General features: G+C 40.1%; 1 long non-coding RNA gene across 4 annotated transcripts in view; it reads right to left on the minus strand.

Moving 5' to 3' along the window:
* LOC110295223 overlaps positions 1–13,095 on the minus strand; it is a 61,190-nt gene extending 48,095 nt beyond the window's left edge. For all 4 annotated transcript variants that reach the window (XR_002378030.1, XR_002378031.2, XR_002378029.2 and 1 more), the window contains exon 1: positions 12,728–13,095. This is a non-coding gene — a long non-coding RNA (uncharacterized LOC110295223). The remainder of the gene's footprint in view (positions 1–12,727) is intronic.
* Positions 13,096–14,955: the final 1,860 nt, after the last annotated feature.

Consider the following 14,955-nt stretch of genomic DNA (forward strand, 5'->3'; position numbering starts at 1 on the left):
CTTGTAATTTTGTACAAATAGCTATGCAAGTGTGTCTCTACATCACACAACACAAAATTACTTAGCTTGACATAGTATCAGTTCAGTCAAAGTGTAGAAACTTTACTCAAATATTGTCATTTTTATCCTCTTACATATACATTGAAATTATTTATATATTCCATCTACAAGCTGTCCTCACCATATCAGACAGTGTTAAATTTTTCCCCTTGAACTGTCAATCACAATTTAGATATGTCAAAAGTAAGTAAAGATGTGCCCTGCTTAAAGATGGTCTTTGCTTTCCCTCATCTTCCTCTCCAATGTTTCAATTCTTTATCATTATATTTGTTTGGAGAACTTTCTGCAATCATTATGCGAAGGAAATTTTATCTGGGACCAGATTATCTTAGCTTTCCATTATCTGTAATGTCTGGACTTCCCCTTTCAGTCCTATGGGATGCTTTCTAGGGCCACAGGATCTCAAGTTGACAGCTCTCTTCCTTCAGGACGTATACTATGCTTCCTTTGGCCTCCATGATTTCAGAAGAGAAGTTTCTACTGCTTTTCTTTTATAGGTAATATGTGCTGGTTCACTCGTTTTCAGGATTTTTTTCTATGCCTTCAATACTCAGAAGTATAAGTATGTGTCCTGAATGTATCTCTTTAAGTTTTTTCATCTTCTTAAACCTGTAGATTCATGTATTTTACCAAATCTGACATAAATACAGCTACTATTTTTCCAAATATTTTTCCATCTAGGTCTCTTTTTTCTCCTTGAGTACTATAGAGTGTAAGTGTGGGCCTTTATCGGTAGCCAGACACATCTGCAGTATCTTTTTACCTTTCAGACTATTTTCTCTCTAGTGTTCAGATTAAATTTTCTCTCTTTTTTAAATTAGGTATTTATTTCATTTACATTTCCAATGCTATCCCAAAAGTCCCCCACACGCTCCCCACCCACTCCCCCACCCACCCACTCCCACTTCTTGGCCCTGGCATTCCCCTGTACTGAGGCATATAAAGTTTGCAAGACCAATGGGCCTCTCTTTCCACTGATGGCCAACTAGGCCATCTTCTGATACACATGCAGCTAGAGACAAGAGCTCCGGGGTACTGGTTAGTTCATATTGTTGTTCCACCTATAGGGTTGCAGATCCCTTTACCTCCTTGGGTACTTTCTCTAGCTTGTCCACTGGGGGCCCTGTGATCCATCCAATAGCTAACTGTGAACATCCAATTCTGTGTTTACCAGGCCCCGGCATAGTCTCAAAGAGACAGCTATACCAGGGTCCTTTCAGCAAAATCTTGCTAGTGTATGCAATGGTGTCAGCATTTGGAAGCTGATTATGGGATGGATCCCTGGATATGGCCGTCTCTAGATGGCGCATCCTTTGGTCTCAGCTCCAAACTTTGTCTCTGTAACTCCTTCCATGGGTGTTTTGTTCCCAATTCTAAGATTCTAGATTTTCTCTTTTCAGTTTACTGATTCTTTCTTTTCTTTCATTCAGCAACTGAATTCTATTGAGGATTTTTGGTGCTGCTGGAATTATTTTGTTAGTTTGAGATTATTTTAGTTTTCAGTTTTAAAAGTTGTTTTATTTATTTATTTTTTTGTAGTTCCTGTTCCTTTGTGAGCATTATTTTTATTTCCCTTTATTTAAAGCATGTTCCAGTCACTCAGTGAAACATTTTGTACAATAGCCTCTTTAGGTTTCTCTTCATTTGAATGGAGAGGATGGAAAAATATTGTCAGTACACTGAAAGAAAGAACAATAAAAGTTGCCACAGAACAGAGAGAAAATGACATAAGAGAAAGAAACTTGGAGGCAAGGGACTTCATGACTAAAATAAAGGCTCTAACATTTATGTTGGCAGAATAGAGAAAAAAATTGACTAAACTAAAACTGTAGTGACTGGAAGCTTTCGGAAGACTGACATAACCATCATCTTGCTCTCAACATGTCATTTTCTTTGTCTATTTATGTGATATTTTCTTGGGTCCTAGTGTCATGAATAAGGTCAAGTTGGACCTGAACACTTAAGGTGTTTTGGTAAGAAATTGATAATTTTATTTCAATGCTCTGTGTTGCCTGGATTTCTGTAATATTTTGCCACAGAATAAATAATGTCTCCTATTCTCTAGTTCCCTGTTGCTTCCCTCTGGCTGAACCAGTCTCTTCACTGAGAGAAAAGTAAGACTTCTAACTCCTCAATAGGCTTCTCTCCTATTATTATATATTATTTTATTTATATTATATTATATTATATCGACCCAATGAGAGCTGCAGGACTGACTTAGCATTTCTCATTTCAGTGGTTATCCAACCACATCCTTATTGGATGCAACAGAAGGCTGGAAGCTCTACTATATCCTCTGACATGAGGCAGTGGGGGACAGAGTAGACCCAGTTCTGGTTATGGTGGAACTATAACACACAGAGACAGAGCTGTCGCTGTGAGTGCTGGGGATGTATTATACATTGAGGTTATAATGTCCCTGACAGGCTCATGTATTTAAACATTTGGTGCTCTGCTACTGATGCTGTTCCAGAGGGTTGTAGAACCCTTGAGAGGTGGGACTCAACTAGAGAAAGCAGGTTACTTAAACAGGGAAGGCAAGGCAGGGATGGCAAGCCTAGTGGTTCATAGTCCTGCCGAAGTTCTAACACTCCCTTCCCCCCACCTCTTTGCTGTCTGATCCATTTAGATGTGATAGGTCATGCTGCAAGCTTCTGTTGCCATGATTTCTGCACCACGATGAACCATACTCTCTTAAATAATGAGCTAAAATAAGCCATTTCCCTCTTACGTTGCATCTTGTCAGATGCTTCGGTGAGGGCATCATTGCTTCTCAGTAGAAATAGTTCTGCCTCTCTGATCAGCCTTCTCTAACCTTATCTAGGGCTTGGAATGTGGTGGAGGAAACACGTCATAAGAGCAGGGCAAAAATGAAACATTAGGCTGTCTATTTATTTTTTGCTGATGGGTAAGGATAGGTAGAATCTATCTGTCGGGCAGTAGAATGGTCACTATCTAGTTTTTTATGGAACTATACTACTCTTTTTCTGTGCTTTGACTATGAAGAACATGTTTTTGTTGAGGCTGTCTATAATTAGCTAGTATTAAAGGATTCAGTCTTGGCAGATACAATTCTGATACATATAAGGCAAAAAGAAAGCCCAATGACTTGTTCATTTCATTGTTCCTTGGGTTTTAACGTGCTGAGATGATTTCATAACTTTAATGTCAATTTATGTTTTGTGTGTTAGTTGTCCACACTCGGAAAAAGTCAGCAAAAATCACCTCCATCTTTCTGGAAACAGAGGATCTAAACAATTATTATAGTAATATTTTGTTATAAAAAGTATGCTCAGTTACCATGAAATGAACTACTAAAGCCATTGCATCACTGTGATGTTTATTAATATCATTGCATTTACATATAAGATTAAGATTTACAGTGGTCCTGGTGATACCCCTAGCAATACTGTGTATAGATATATAACCAATGATTTTACTCACTGTTCTTTACTATTAAGAGATACAATGAGCCGAGTGGTGGTGGCACACACCTTTAATCCCAGCACTTGGGAGGCAGAGGCAGGTGGATTTCTGAGTTCGAGGCCAACCTGTTCTACAAAGTGAGTTCCAGGACAGCCAGGGCTATACAGAGAAACCCAGTCATGATAAAACAAAACAAAAGAAAAGAAAACAGAACAATGATCAAGGTAACTCTTATAAGAGAAAGCCTTTCATGGGAGCTTGCTTACAGTTTCAGAGATCTAGTCCATTTCATCATGGTGGAGAGCAAGGTGGCATGTATGGCACTAGAGCAGTAGCTGATAGCCACATCCTGAGTCACAGGCCAAGAGAGCGAGACAGAGACAGAGGCAGGGTTTGGGGTTGTGGAGGCCTGGCTAGGCTTTTGGAACTTCAGAGCCCACCCACAGTGACACAGTTCCTCCAGCAAGGCCACATCTACTCCAACAAGGGCATAGCTCCTAATCCTGGTAATCCTTTCAAACACTTCCACTCCCTGGTGACCAAGTACTCAAATCTATAAAGCTATGGGGTGCCGTTCTGATTCAAACAACTACATCAACTATGAAAGTTAAAGACTAATGGTGAGAAAATAAATAGTTGCCTAAGGACTGTAAAACGGAGTTTTTCCTCCATGCCCCAGGTTCCGGGACTCTGAGACTCAAATACATTAACAAATGCCTAGACCATAAGCTTTGGCTGTTCCCAGACTAAAACATGACTTAATATCCCATTTATTCTAATCTAAGTTCTGCCACATGGCTGGTTACCTCTGCTCAGCTCCCATCCTTTTGACCTCCTCCATGTTTCAGGGACAATCCTCCCACACTTTTCTCTCTGCCAGCCTTCAATCTCCCTTGCAGATGTCCCACCTCGTATTCCTTGCCGAAGCTTACAGACCAGTCAGCATTTTGTTGGCATGTGCTGCATCCATATGGCACACAAGAGAGTCCACTCTCTACAGTGGACATGTGGCTTTACTCTGATAGATGGCACAGCCTTCCTCAAACAAATCCTCCCTGGCTCGTGCCGAACACATCTAGCTAGCATTCTCAAGTTGAAGCTTTATCCATTTAGCATATATCATGGTCTTTGTTGAGTTCATGAAGAATGGATGGCACTACTCCAGAGCACAGTTATAAGGACATACTGCAAATATTCACCAGCAAAGAGGAATAAGCAGATAGTAAATAGAGCCAAACAAATACAAGGTATTTTATACCAACTTTAAAAAAAAAAAGGTTTATTAAGCTGGGCAGTGGTGGCACATGCCTTTAATCCCAGCACTTGGGAGGCAGAGGCAGGCTGATTTCTGAGTTCAAGGCCAGCCTGGTCTTGAAAAAAAAAAAAGTTTATTAAATTGACTTTATGCATGTTTGGGGGACTTGCACACATACTAGCGCATGTGTGTAGAAGTCAGAGGACAACTTGCAGGAGTCAGTTCTTTCCTTGTCTGCTCCAGGGATTGAAATCAGCCTCATTAGAAAGCACCTTTATCTACTGGACCACTTTACCAACACCAAAATATGTTCTTACCCCAAACATAATTACATACATAATTGTACCTTAAACAATGAGAAAAATTCTGCTGTGTAACACTGAGCTATAATATTTACTGACAAGTGTTTCACAGGAACTTGAGTAAAGTATGTCTTCTCTGTTTCATTGATTTTTACCTGGTCTTCTTCAGCCATTCACGAGCTAAGATGCATAAGTTCTTGATTAGTCTATTATGCGACAAGTGCCATATCTGCTCAATGAGTGAATTAGAAATCACTTTCCATGTGTGCTCCACGGTGTTTAAACTGTTACAGTTTGAGACTAGAAGTTTTCCCAAGAGTTCATGTATTTGAATGCTTAGTTCTCAGATCTTATCTTTTTACTAGAAGAAGTAGCTAGGTTGAGGTAGACTACACATATCATATCTGCTGCTTCTGCATCCACAGCTACGGTTCCTGATCCACCAAGATGTGAACTAGCCACACTGTGAACTTCTGGAGCCATGAAACAAGTACCCACAGCAACCATGCCTTCTCTGCATGGATGTCTAGTGCTGGGAAGAAGCCCCATGACCAAGTGGATTCTAGGGAGAAACAAAAACCAAAACATTTCATTGGGGGCTCACTTACAGTTTCGGGGTTAGTCTACCATCATCATGACAGGGAGCATGGCAATAGGCAGGCAGGCATGGTGCTAGAGAAGTAGCTGATAACTCCACCAGGATACACACACACACACACAGAGAGAGAGAGAGAGAGGGACAGAGAGACAGAGACAGAATAAGAGAGACAGACAGAGACAGACAGAGACAGACAGAGACAGAGACAGAGACAGAGACAGAGACAGAGACAGAGACAGACAGACAGACAGACAGACAGACTAGGCTTGTCATGGACTTTTCAAACCTCAAAGCCCATCTCCAGTGACACACCTCAAGGAAACACTTTTTAATCCTTGCCAAGCAGTTTATCAACTAGGGACCAAGCATCCAAATATATAACCCAATAGGAGCCATTTTCATTCAAACTACCACATTTGACTCCATGCTCCCCATAGACTTGTAGCCATATCATAGTGCAAAATGTGTTTAGTCCTCCATAGTCTTTCACAGTCTCAATGCTGTTTAAAAGTCCAAAGTCTCTTCTGAGACTCAAGACAATCTTTTGCATCTTAAACCCCTGTAAAATCAAAATAAAAAAGCAGCTCACATTCCTCCAACATACAGTGGCACAGAATATATATTAACATTCCACAAAGGAGGAAAGGGAGCACTGTGAGGAAATACTGGACCGAAGCAATACCAGAACCCAACAGAACAAACTCCAAATTCTGTATCTCCAAGTCTGATGTCAAAGCACTCTTTAGATCTTCAGCTCTTTTGGCTTTGTTGACTGTGTGCCGCACATTTCTTCATCTTGGGCTGATTCTACTACTGCTCTATAGCTCTCCTTGCAGATATCCCAGATTCTGGAATCTCCAACATCCTAAAATCGTCAACAGAACCCAGGCTACAGCTCCTCTTCAAGCAATAGCTTCTCCATGCAGGGACTGCCCTGACACAATTGGTTTCAGCAGCTTTCCTTAACTGAAGAAGATTCTGTAACTCCCTTTCCTGCATCCTTGTCTCTAAAGCCAGAGCCACTTTGGCTTATCCTGTTAAGTTCTTCTGCCTGCTGAGGCTGGAACCTGGGTGGCTCCTTGATTTGCATTCACATTAAGTGTTTCCTTTGAGCCCTCAGCTTTCCTTTAACTCCCTTTTACAAGTGGCAAAATGAAATGGGTGTGATCTTGGTGGGGGGGGGGGGTGATCTTGGTGGTGGGGGGAATCACCATTCCCTTTGTTGCATTTTGAATTAGGCCTTTCCTTAAACATTTTACCTTCCTGATCACTTTCTGGACCTAGCTCCAACAGAATACTTCCTAGTGCTCATTTTCTCCTCAATTGTGCATTTCATATTTCATCTTGAAAGAGTTGCTCCTTTTCATTGTAGATCTGCATAAAACTGATCAGTATAACCACCACCTTAAAAAGTTACCACCTTAGTTAGGCTGTCTTGAAATCTCCTCTGCCAATAACATTAAATCCAAAACTCTTCAATTTAGATTCAGGGAGATTTTTAGGGCAGGAACAAAAAGCATCCATGTTCGTTGCCAAAATATCACAAGAATGTCTCTGAGCTACTTGCTAATATTCCCCTCTGAAACCTTTTGAACCAGGCCAACATAATCCAAATCATCCCAAAGTGTGTGTGTGTGTGTGTGTGTGTGTGTGTATGTACACTTCTTAGTCTTAAGTCTATAAATTTTAGAAACTGCTTTCCCATAACAATTTAAAAACATTTTTATTGATAGTTTCACAATTTTAATTTTCATTCCCCAAACTTTTTTTTCCCCAAGACTGGATTTCTTTGTGTAGCCCTAGTTGTCCAGGCTGTCCTGGAATTCACTCTAATAATCAGGCCAGCCTCGAACTCAGAGACCCACCAGCCTCTGCCTCTAGAGTGCTGGGATTAAAGGAGTGTGCCACCACGACCAGCTCCCCTTCCGCATTCTATTGCCCCTCCTACACATTAAATCCCTTCTCCTCAACTTGTCCTTCTCCTTATGTGTCTACTTGTTGTATGTGATTCACTGAGTTTCACTAGAATCTTTTGTCCCAGTGTGAGAGAGGTTATTTACTGGAAGAAGGGCAATTTATCAGTGACTACACCATGAAAAAAAAAAAAAAAGGACACCCCTCCTCCAACAACTGTCAACTGCTAACAGTCCCCTCGGGGAGTTAAGGCCTCCTAAGGCCTCCTACCCCATGTTGGATGAAATGTTAACTGGCCCAATCTTGTACAGACTTTGTGCAGATAAGCACAACTGCAGTAACTCCACGGGTACCATGGCTATGTGTACATTCTGTACATTTTTCTAAATTTTATGAAGCCCCAAACTCCATAAGCACAAAATCGTACCCCTGTAATTCTTTATCATCTCATGGATCCGCCGATGCTATCTTATCCTTACCATTTATAATTTTAAATGACCATTACAAGATTCAGATTCTAAATATATAAAGTGAGTATGATGCTCTTCCTGGTTTTTAATTATTTTAAACAAGGCTTAACCTGCGTGACTCAATCCCTTCCAAACTCAGTAATATTAGCTAAATTAATCATTTTCCCTCTGCTTCAATATTGACTTAAAACCAAACTAGGACAGCCTTTGGAGAACACAGAAATCTCTGTACATATCTTCTAGGCTAAAATAAAATATGTGGCCTCCAATCACTCTCAATCTTTGCACAGATGTCGTCCCTATTGTTATACTTTATCTTAGAAGCCCACATGGGCTCCCTATTGCCTGACTTTTTTCCTCTCCTGTTAAATAATCATTCCTCTTAACATAATGCAATTAACATTTTCTGAGTACTTACTGTCTACCGAAAACCAAGTTGTGAAGATTCATAAGATTTTGTCTCTGCCGCCAGAGGATTTATATGCCATGAAGCAAAGCTGATGCATAAACAATTCATAATTAATGGAAGTGTTAGGATAGAAGTACAGAAAGTGCTACGGTCCTAAGAGTGATTCATTTTTCCTAGGGAGTTTGCTTATGGGAGCTCACAAACTAGAAAATGAATTTTCTCTTTGTGAACTAAATTGACTTACTTGAAATAAAAATAGCTTCCATTTGTAACACTTTGCCAAGTGTTCTTACATCCAATTCTTCCTTTAAGCCTCATAGCAAACACTATAGTTTAGTGGGTTTCTTTAAAAATTTATTCCTTAAAAACATAGGTCTGAAGTCCATGACAATATGGACAGTCACTCTAAAGTCCGTAAAGAGAGGATGCAAGCCCAAACTGAACCAGGATTCAGTAGTAGCCTCTCAGACCCAGTCCAGGAAGAACTAACAGCAAAGGCCTGCTTCAGCCCCTTTACCTCAAGGCTATCCCTTATCACAAGTCTTGCTACCATCATGCTCTTAGGTCATTCCCACACCTTCTAATTGGAGTTCTTGATTTATACAGTACCCTCATCAAGCTATATGCCACACTGGCCACAAAACAATTTTAAATGCAAAGAATACCCTATCATTTTCCTGCTAAAAGCCTCTTTATTCTATAGATCTTCCTACTCCCTGTGTGATAAAATCCCAGGGCTCTTGTGTAATACATAAGACTTTCAACTAAGCCTATCAAGGTTCTTCAAACTTGTTTTTGGCATTCTCTCCCTGGTCCCTAGTTTTGTTTAAATACATCATATTACCTCCATTTCTGGACTTCCTTGGTCTTTGGTTTTCTATCATTCTCTCTGAAGTCAGGAAGTTTTTTTGTTTTTTCTTTTGTTTTGTTTTGTTTTTAAAGATTAATTAATAGCAGAATTTTGGCAATAGAATTTTGGTTCTGTACCTTTTTATCAATGATTTTATTACTGCATTAACTATAGTATAGGAATCATTAGTAAAGCAGCTCTTATTCTCTTAACATATCAGAAGGAGACCATTCTTTCTTTAAAGATAAAAGCTTCATGATATTTATATTTATTTAGTATAGAACATACACATATCACAAGCATTTCAGTGCCACAAGCACATGCAGGACCAACTGAAAGTAAATTCAAAAAGGACTGATATCAGCCTACACATGTCTTGTTCAAACAAGGTAGGCAGACAATAAAATAAAAAATAAACCTTGGCTATTGGTGAGAAGAACATTATTAAAGAAATAGAGGATTTTCCTAGAAGGGTAATGTTTTGGAGTGGATGGTTCATAAAGATCTTCATAAGGAAGTCATATCCTAGATAAGCCTTGATGAAGATCATGTCCTGCGGTTGGGAGGAAAGTCATAAGGGTTGAAGCAAGAGTCACAGAGAAAAGCTCCACATCTTGGGGAAGCAGTTACTACTCATAAAACCTAAAGTCTGGTGTGGGTAAGCACAGGGACTAAGAGGTTGAGTTGCATGATGACAGAATGTGCAGATCCTTAAAGCTACAGGAAGGAAGTTATCAACAGATTGTACGCAGGTAAGGATGAGCCTGCACACAATGCTGACTGTGGGTTGGACTCGGAGCTCTAGGAGAGCAAGAGTGGAAGTGAAGAGTCACTGAGGAATACAGCAGCAAGGTCTTTTCAACACAGATTGGAGGATGGCTATCCAGAGCTGGAAGAGGAAGTGCAGAGGCAAGAAGGAGTTCTGAAACACATCTTGGAGCAAAACCCAACAAGTTCATTCTAAAGGGAAAAACAACAACAACCAACCAACCAAGCAAATAAACAAACACCAATCAAAAATGAGTTATAGCATTCTAATATTCAACTGGACAAGGACAGAGTCATTCTCTGAGAAGGGCAAGACTGAATTAAAATGAGGGCAACTGAGAGCTTCGTTTTGGACATTTTACTTTTGAGGTACCTATGAAACATTCGAGTGAAAATGTCAGCTGAGTGGTGGGAAAACAAACAAACAAACAAACATCAACCCCAGAAGGAAGTTGTAAGCTAAACCTGCAGGCGTTAGGAGTTCGAAACACAAAAATGCCGTAGTCATACAGTGTGAAGCATGAAATGACACACAAAAAGTATAAGCCCGTCTCTCAGCACATAGTTAAATGTATTCAGAAATTTTTAAGTAGGGGCTGGGGAAATGTCTCGGTAGATAGAAACGTTGCCACAGAAGTATGACGACGTGAGTTCAATCCCCAGGTCCCACATGAGAAAAATGGACAGGCAGTATGTGTCCACACTCATACACACAAACATGCACACAAACACCTATCATATACACACACACAAATGCACATGCGCGCACACACACAAACACAGCATTAGAATCAGAAGTAGCTGCTTGTGCTTAGTGTGTTTCTGACACAGTCTAACTTTAATCTTTTGCATGAATATTCTTATATGTTTAATTCATTTTCTAGTATTTTCTTCTCAAGAGAACATGATAACTTACTTTTATGCTGTGGTAAGCATGAGAATTATGGTTAAGAAAATGGATGCTTTCTCTCCATATTCAACATATTCTTGAGAAAAAGTATATAATCTTGAGTTTTCAATTTTCCATATATAAAACATGAATTATTTTAACCTATCTTTCAGACAAAATTACAATATTTGAATAATGTGCAGCTTCATACATTAAGCAACTAATACATTATACATATATATGTATATATGTGTGTGTATGTGTGTTTCTTAGTCTCAATAAATATTATAATCTTCTGTGCAGCTTTTGAAAAACTGATGTTCAAGCCCCACCCAAATAAACTAAATCAAAATTTCTTAAAGTGGACTTGATAAGGATCCAGTGGGATTCTATTGTATAACCAGCAAGTAGTGCTAACCCATAATAAGTAGTACATGTAATAATATGTAGGCATATCGTATTTGTATATTGTAAATTATATATGTATAATGTGATGCCAATTAAAAAAGTAGTCAACAAACTTTCAACAATATATCCATCTATCGCTTTAACCTAAGATTGCATGCTGATTTTTTTCCAGGATGTGGTATAAGACAGTATGAGTTACATTAGGAAAAGTATTTGTGAAAACCTCAGTCTCAGGTGCTATATAACAGGTTGAAGGAAATTTTTAAATTAGGATGAGCACCAAGAAATGAGATGCTATGTTGAATTGTTTTTCCTGGAGGTGGGTCTTCAGGGATGAATCCCTCTCTGTTCTGGCACACCTTCCTCATCTCCAGCCTGCTTGAATGACCTTCCTCATACCTGAGTTCCATTCAAGCTGTTCTCCCTTCAGTCCCCACCACATCCTCCTGTTTGCTCCCCTGCCCCCATCCCCAGAGGCTGGAATAAAGTCAGTCTTTTGTACCTACCTATCTATCCCCTGACCTCTGCCCAGGGACCTCTGTTTTGTTTATTTACTTTTCTTTTCACCATGCTGGGGTCAAAGTCACAGCTTGCACTTGCTACTAGGCAAGAGCTCGGTCACTGAACTATATTTCAGAGACTTTACTGTAAATATTTATTTCATCATCAGAGTCCTTTATGGAGTTGACTAATTTAACTTCATTAGCTTGGGGGATCTGCTTGTCTCTGTGTCCTGGGATTAAAGGCGTGTACCACCTTGTCTGAGCCAAAGCTTTTCAGGGCCACTGTGCTTCAAGATCTGGATCAAAAGCATGGATCATCCCAGTAAAAGCACATGTCTTCCAGGCTCAAGATCTGGGTCGCAGGTGTGCCCTCCATTTCTAGATTGTAGTTCATTCCAGATATAGTCAAGTTGACAACTGGGAATAGCCATCACACAATGCCTTACCAGTTTGGGGTTCTAGCACTAGGGAGTGCGGGTTGGAGCTCTGAGGACCCTTTGTGAGCTCTATGCCCCCCCCCCCCACCCCTCATCCCCAATTGCCTCTGTGAAGTGAGGACAGCCACAGAATTAGTCACAGTGACTTGCAAAGTGGGATAAGTGCCTTGAAGACAGAACAAAGGAAGTTAACCTTTTACATTACAACAAACTGTTAGCATAATGAATGTTAATGCTGAGCCCGGCTGGCAAAATTTGCTGACTTTCCCCTTCTTTGCTTTACTCCGTCCTCTTTTCCTCCAGCATTAATAAAGTGCCTTAGTTCCTCGGCCTTAGTTCCAACAGCCCTATCTTACTTAGACTGGAAAGGACAAGGTATACTGGCCACACGGGGTATATAATTTCTCCTTCTACATGAACAAACAAAGCTAAACTTACAGAACAGGACCTTCCTCTTCCTTGAATCCTCTGCAGTATCAGCGGCTTCATGCTCTCTATCAGCAATGGAGAAACTTGGCAGACAGGCCAACCTTGCATAATGTCAGAGAAATCTTCAAACAGACCTTCCTAAGATGCATACGTTTCAACCAATGCTAGATCTACTTACAGGATTTTTTTTTCTACTCAAGAATTAGGTGAACACAAGGTGGGGGAAGGCTTATTATCAATCTCATATTTGGTTCCTTTTAAAATCTCTGGTGAGGCTCTCCTATCAATGAAAAGCCTGTGAGTGGTTGTGGGTTAGATTAAATTTCTACAGAAGTGCAGAACCTGTCTTTCTCATTTCCATTTGCCTATTAAGATGCCACAGCTTATCCACTCCAGTAAATGAACTACAGAGGGTTTCAGCCTGAGGCCGGCGAGCTGCAGACTGACCCCTGGCATTGTGCCTAGAGAGGCATTCCAGGCTATGTCCCCAGCAAGAATGAATGAATAACCAGTTGTTAATACACTATCTTCTGTTTACAGGTACAATTAAAAAGAAAAAAAGAAAAAATACAAAACCCAATCATTTTTTTTCCATATAGGAATTCTGAGTGTTCTTGATTATTAATAAAAGAGACCATGTTAGAATTCTCAAGTGAGTTTGTCAGGGCACTTGGAGTCTTACCAGCATAAAGCTAAGAACTGAGGAAACGTGTTTGCTGGGCCAAAGCTTTTCCATAGAGATTCTTCCCCAGCCCCCCATGGCCCAAACAAGATGCAATAGAAGTGACAAGACTGAATAGTTGCAGGCTCACTGAGCTGTAACTCCAAAGATGGTGGATTGGCCACATATAAGCCCTGTGTCTTTTTTGTTTGTTTGTTTGTTTGTTTGTTTTGTTTTTTTCGAAACAGGGTTTCTCTGTGTAGCCCTGGCTGTCCTGGAACTCACTCTGTAGACCAGGCTGAAACCATGTGTCTTTATGAGTTCACTTAATTCCAGCTGTCATTAACCAAACATGGTTATCAATGCTATCTCTTGTTCCAGCTAATGAAGTCACTTTGAAGGCATCAATGTCTTTCAAAAGGTAATTCTAAGCGGCAGAGTACCAAGTGGAAGTCACTCTGACTCATCCATCGAATTAAACTTATCACATAGTTGCCTGGTAGTCTTTGGTATCCCGTGACATACACTTATATTTAGGTTCAGTTGTGACCTTAAGCAGGTTCAGGGTCCAGATAACAACAGCACCCACATTTTGTGCTCTTATGAAGGACAGAGCAGAGATGTACCTGTGTGGCACTGAGCATGAAGTCTAGAACCTTAGAAACCCTCCTTGAAATCTGGCGTGTGATCCAACAAGGACCACTGAGGACACTATATGAGGACCTTCTCTCTCTAACCTCTATGTCTTTCAACTAATCCCTCAGAAGTAGTCCTTTGCCTAAACAGAATCATCATGTGGAACGTTCTACTCCACTTCCCAGCCTGTGTGCATGCATTCGCAGTGCCCCAGCCTCAGAAAACCTCCAGCAGCCTAACTTGCCTGCTCAACTATGTCTTTTTGATCTGACAGAACTTTCCCCAAAAGCCTCAGGCCTCTTTCTACCCTCATCCACATCTCCTAGACATCTATACATAAAAGCTTAAGGTTTCTTTCCAAAGTCTACCTACACCTTGCCTTTCTCCCTAGTCTCACTCTAGTTGATACAGTTACTAACCCAGTTCTTATCTGTCACTATCTACCTACTCACTTTTCCTTGTCCTTCCCCAATGGGCTCAATGGCTGCTGGCTCTTGGTCATTTTCATTGGTTAATGAATCTCTCCAGAATTACTGTCTCTTACCTGTATTAACATTTACTTAGCCATATGAATAAGGTTTTTTTTTTTTTTTTTTTGGTTAGGTCAAAATGAACAAATAGCTGGCACACACCTTTAATCCCAGCACTCTGGAGGCAGAGACTGCATTTGAGGACAGCCTGTTCTATCTACATAGTGAGTTTCAGGACAGTCAGTGCTATGTAGAGAGACAGTCTCAAAAAAATCAAAACAAAGCAAACCAAAATCAAAATAAATAGTCGTCATTTCAAATAATTTATCCTCAGTAAAATATATTCCTTCTACTTCACTAAAGATACTTTTGAAATGTTTTTTTTTTTTTTTTTTTTTTTTTTTTTTTTTTTTGGTTTTTCGAGACAGGGTTTCTCTGTATAGCCCTGGCTGTCCTGGAACTCACTTTGT

This window comes from Mus caroli, chromosome 5, assembly GCF_900094665.2.
Source record: "Mus caroli chromosome 5, CAROLI_EIJ_v1.1, whole genome shotgun sequence".
In the NCBI taxonomy this organism is placed as follows: domain Eukaryota; kingdom Metazoa; phylum Chordata; class Mammalia; order Rodentia; family Muridae; genus Mus; species Mus caroli.